This window comes from Vigna radiata, chromosome 7, assembly GCF_000741045.1.
Source record: "Vigna radiata var. radiata cultivar VC1973A chromosome 7, Vradiata_ver6, whole genome shotgun sequence".
Classification (NCBI taxonomy): Eukaryota; Viridiplantae; Streptophyta; class Magnoliopsida; order Fabales; family Fabaceae; genus Vigna; species Vigna radiata.
Window position 1 is genome coordinate 20,634,552 of NC_028357.1, and position 5,758 is coordinate 20,640,309.

Here is a 5,758-nt window from a genome sequence, read left to right on the forward strand (position 1 = left end):
TTATATCTTCCAAATAACTAAAAGATTTAGATAATTATAACATTATTTGAAAGATATTTTCTGTTGATATTTCCAAATTAAATTAATTCAACAACTAAATTTTATCTTCAAGCATTTCTGAATTTTGCAAAATTGTAGAACAACCTTGACAATTCCAATATTTACACTTCAGCCCCTTCAGAATTCTCTAAAATTGCAAAAGAAACCCCTGTTTGACCAACTTTGACCAAAGGAGGCACGTTGACCAGTTTTGACTTCAGGAATGCCATGGCCAATCAGGGGTTGACACGTAGCAGCCCTTTTTCTCACCCAATTAGGGTTTCATATTGTAATTTCCCTTGCTCATGCATCTTCGCCGTGAAGGAAGAATCGCGAGAATGGAGAAGGTGACTTTCGAGAACGTGGTGGCACAATTGGGTTTCTGGCTTTGGTTCTTCTGGTTTCAATTTGTAGGTGGAGACACGAAAGAGGATAAAGGAAACTCGCACATATTTCTTTCGAAAAGGATTGATGGCGGCACGGTGATGATGATGAACTCGCGATGAAGGCTGATGCGATTCTGGGTTTCTTGTGTTCTCTGGAGGTTTGGGGTAAGCGAGGCAGAAGCGAACGGGTTTTGCGGTTGAAAGGGAAGCTTCTCCGATGGCGCTGCACATAGTGATTTTCTAGGTTTCTGCAGGTTGTGAGATGGCGGATCTCGCGACTTGAGGGTTTGGATTCTCTGCTTCTGCATTTCTGCATGGTGGCGCATGGAGAGGATCGAACCTGCGGGGCACGACGGCGCGACAAGAATGGTTGAGGAGAGACCGTGATGGTTGTGTGATTTGCACGAGAACACTGATGCAGATTCTTTATTCCGCCGTCGAGTATGGTCGTCTTGCGATTTGGTTTGGGTTGGACGCGAAGATGATGGTGTTGTGCGACGGTGGCTTTGGGGTTTGATGGCCATCGACGTGGTGGTGATGAGTGGTTGAGGCGTTATGGTGGCCGGATTTGGGTTCTGGCGAGGATGGTGGCGGCGGCCATGGGTGGCCAGGGTTTGGATTTGGGAATTAGGGTTTCTGTTGGAGATGGTGATGACGTGGCAAGATGGGCTAGGTGGCATGTTCTGAGTGGTTATTTGGTGTGCAGTAGGATCAGTGACGTGGCATTATATGGGTGGTTGGATCTATTAGTGGTAGGAGGGGTGTGTATAGGAAATTAGGGGTTACAGGAGAGAAAATGCTTAGTGTTTGGGCTTAGTTGTTGGCCTGGTTTAGAAGAGAGGGGTGCATGTAGGGAAATTTGGGGGTGCAAGGGTAAAATCTGACTGTTTGGCCCATCTGTACATTATTTTCCAAACAAAACCTGATTTTGGGTTTTAAATTGCAATTTGGACCAATAAAATTTCAATTTCAGCTGCACAAATAAATATTAGAACATCCAAGAATAATTTATGCAATTAAAATTACTTTTTAAGTCCCTTTTATTTCCAAACATGCAAACTTCAATAATCCCAAATCCTCTTCAAATCAACCATTTAAGCACAAATATTCCATCAAAAATTTGAATTTTAAAGCATAAATGTGGGCATAAATATGCACTCATTACACCCCCACACTTATCCTTTTGCACTCCTGGGTAAAATTGATCAACTTCAAAACTTTGTTCTGGGTCATTTTATTCCATATTTGCATTTGGATCAAAAGAATGAACATCACCGGACATAGATCAAACATCAAAATATCACTTTGTCATGGACATGTAAATGAAATCACTTTATTCTTCACACATGAGTGAAACTTTTTGAATTCCCAAGAAAATCAAGTATGAAAGACAACACTCAAGTCAAAATGTATCTATTTCTCTCCAAATCTCTCAAGTGTTTTTGGCTTGTGTTTGCACTCAAAATACCCATGTAAGAAAGAGTAATGACACTTTATTTCAAAAACAACCTTATTTCTTGCTCTTTTTAGGAAGATTTTTTTTCTCTCCTTTTTTTTCATCACTTTTTTTTCAAAACTTCAACTTTTCATCTTCCTTTTTTTTTATATTTTGTGGTGAGACACTCTCCCACACACTTATTGATCACTTACTTATAACACAATCCATTACTCCTTCATCTTTCCTCAGATGAGGAACATATGATTTTCCTTCATTTTTTTCATTTGGCAATTACTGGAAATAAGAAAAACAGTCTTAAGGCTCAAAGGCGTTTCCAATGGATTAATGTTAAGGTAAGTTTATTTGGCCAAGTAGCTAAAACAAGAAANGCCTCAATCATATCAAATCATGCATATTCACCTCAGTTGCACAACACAGAATCAAGCTAAATATTAGAGTATCATCAAAACATGGGCAAATCACTCTAGAAAAATAGGTATGACACATGATGGTCCATCCTTATCATTAGGCTCAAAACACACATNGTTCAAATTTCTTTCACAAAAGATTTAATTAGGAAATTCTCAAGTTAACTCAATCAACAAATCATAAAAGCAATCCACTCATAACAACATGACTCTTTTTTATAATCCAGTTACTGATTCAAACTCTCAAATCCATTGCAAATCTTTATTAAAGAAAGAAAAGAAGAAGAAAAACGAAATAGGGAACAAATCAAATTGTTTCCCCACACCCCCACACTTAAACTATGCATATTGCTCAATGTATGCCTTATATATAGAATGCACAAAAAAAGTATGAGGGAACTTACCTCCTTCATGGTGGAAGGAATGCTAGTAGGACTTCATCGGAAAAGTCATCCTGGATCGGAATGTTAACTCTTCCCTTCTCAATACTACTAAGATGGTCAACTACTAAGTTGTGTGCCCCACTTCTGTCTTGAATAGGAGACAACTTGTCCTTCTCGTCCTTGCCATTGTGATTCCATCTTTCTTGGGAACCACATGTATAGGACCCACCCAAATGTTGTAACCCCCATCAGTTGAGAATTCAGTCTTCCTTGAGGTTGTCTCATTAGTTTAGCATCACTTGATAAGTCAATACAAAGCAAAGAATGATCTTTAATCGGATGCTTCCCAGATTCCAACACGTTGAAGCACACCTTCTCGTCTCCTATCTCCATTGTCAATGATCTTGCATGCACATCTATCTTGGTTCGTGTTGTCATCATGAAGGGTCTTCCCAAGATAATAGTTGTTAGATTGATTCCTTCTTCATCCTTCATGTCCAAGATATAAAAATTTGTAGGAAAAATTAACTTGTCTACTTGGACAAGCACGTCCTCAAGCACACCTGCAGGGTTAACTGTGCTACAGTTGGCCAGTTGAATGACCACACCAGTAGTCTTAAGAGGTCCTAGAGATAGAGAAGTAAACACTGATAAAGGCATTACATTAATGGAAGCCCCTAAATCTAGCATGGCATTGTCAAACTTTGAATTTCCAATAACACAAGGAATAGAAAACATACCTGGATCTTTGCATTTTCGCGGTATTTCAATATGCTTCTTAATCAAGCTTGACACATTTCTTCCCAAATTCACAACCTCATTATCCCTAAAACGCCTTCTATTTGTGCAAATTTCTTTAAAAAACTTGGCGTATTTAGGGATTTGCTTAACAACATCTAGCAAGGGAATGTTGATCTCCACCTTTTTGAAAGTATTCAAGATCTCTTGGTCTAACTCCTCCATTTTTTGTTTCTCGGCTTCAACCGATTGGGATATGGACGAGGTGGAGAATAAGATGAAGAAGAATTTTTAGAAGAAGAGTTAGAAGATACTAACCTGGATTTTTCAGTGGTAGTCTCAGGTGATGCGTCATTTGGTCCTCATTTGTCATCAACTTGTTCTTCTTCTTTCTTCTAATCTTCATCCTCTTGGGCTCCTTTAGGGCCTTGTACTTGCTTACCCGTTCTTAAAATAATAGCACTTACATTTTGTGGGTTGATCACTGTTTGTGCAGGCAACTTATTTGACTCCTTAGCCTCTAACTTTTCCATCCTCTGAGTCAAATCTACAATTGATTTCTTGATTTCTGAATTTTACTCAAGCATTGTTTTCATGAAATCTTGTAGTGATATTTCGGGTTGAGATTGTTGCCTTTGTTGAGGTAGAACATAAGGTTGCCAGTTCTGCTAATACCTATTTGAGGATGAGTCATGATAATTCTGGTATGGTCTGTTTCCTTCAAACGTGTTTGCAGCAAAAGCTTGAGATGGGTTTTCCATAGTAGTTTCCATCAAGCTTGGACATTCATCCGTGTAGTAATCAGTTGAAATGCAAATTCCACACTTCTTAGCAATTTGTGGAGTAGAGGTTTTAAACATACTTGCAATCTTGTCAAGTTTGCTTTCTAAATTATTTAATCTTTCATCTATCCTCCTTCCATAAATTACACCGTTTTCAATTTCATGTACTTCTTTCAACAAAGTTACTGAATTTTCTCTTGTTCCATATTGTTGATTGTCTACTGCCTTCCGTTCTATTAGATCTATCCTATCTTCTGGTGACCTGTCTAAGAAAGATCCTTCGCTTGAAGCATCTGTCCATGACTTATCAGTTGGACTTAAGCCTTCATAAAAGCTTAAAATGAAGTCTGTCATTTGGAGCTGAGGGCATGAAGCACATTGCTTCTTGAATCTTTCCCAATATTCACTGAGATTCTCACTATCTCTCTATCTTATATCTTGAATTTCCCTACGGATGGCAGATAGTCTGGATGCAGGAAAATACTTTTCAAGAAATAATCTTTCAATGGTTTCCCAATTTGTAATCTGTGCAGAGAGATAATACCACCAATCTTGAGCTGCTCCTTGAAGAGTAAAAGGAAAAGCTCTCATCTTCAGGCTTTCTATTGTGATCTTGGGAGATCTGAAGTTTTCGCACAGCATGTGGAATTGTCTCAAGTGCTTGTGTGGATTCTCCCTTGATAACCCATTGAACTTTGGTAAGGCATTTAGCAAGTCAGGTCTCAACTCCCACTCCTCATCAGGGTATTGAATGTTACTTCGGGTAACTGTATTGTGGGAGGTGGCTAACTGTCTAATGGTTCTCTGTGCCATTCTGTTTGGGTTAGGATCAGGTAAGGGATTGGATAGTATGTTTGTGACTGGAGATGATGAAAGTGGTATGGCTTCAAATGTAGGAAGTGTCCCCATAGTAGAACACACAAGTTTCAAATTTCTCCGCACCTCACGCAAACTCCTTTCAACTTCCGGGTTTATTTGATAGAATTCTCCCGGGTTAGCTCTGGTCATGCACTAAGTAGTCTGCTTGAAACTGTTTCTCTGTTTTTGATTTCTTTTATTCTTTTTTTTCTTTTGTCCTTGCTTTAGAGAAAGACTTCAAATGAGATAATAGAGAGATTTGTTTGGCTCCACTCCCAGGAAAGAGAGGTGCGTCACAATGGACAACTTAAGTACCAAGTCTTTCCTAGTCAGAGTATATTCAAACTAGCCTCAAGTATTTCTCAAGAGAAATTCTTAATTTAAGCTAGAAAAAAGATTTTGTTCACAAAACTAACTAAAAGCTACAAAATAAGTCAAACTAANTTAAATGTATATGCGTTAGAAAAAATAAAAACAAATGAAAATAAAAAAATAAAAATGAGAATCAAAATATTCAAAATACTTACAGTAGTTCCCCGGCGCCAAATTTGATAAGCTGTCGTTGGAGCTATCAAATTAATACTACTTTTCAAGGCAACTTCAATATTGTCAAGTAGTATTCGAGATAATAGATAGGGCTAAAGTAACCATGAGTCGTCTCCCAACGAACACGGAATTGCTTTCGAATATTTGAATCTTATGAATG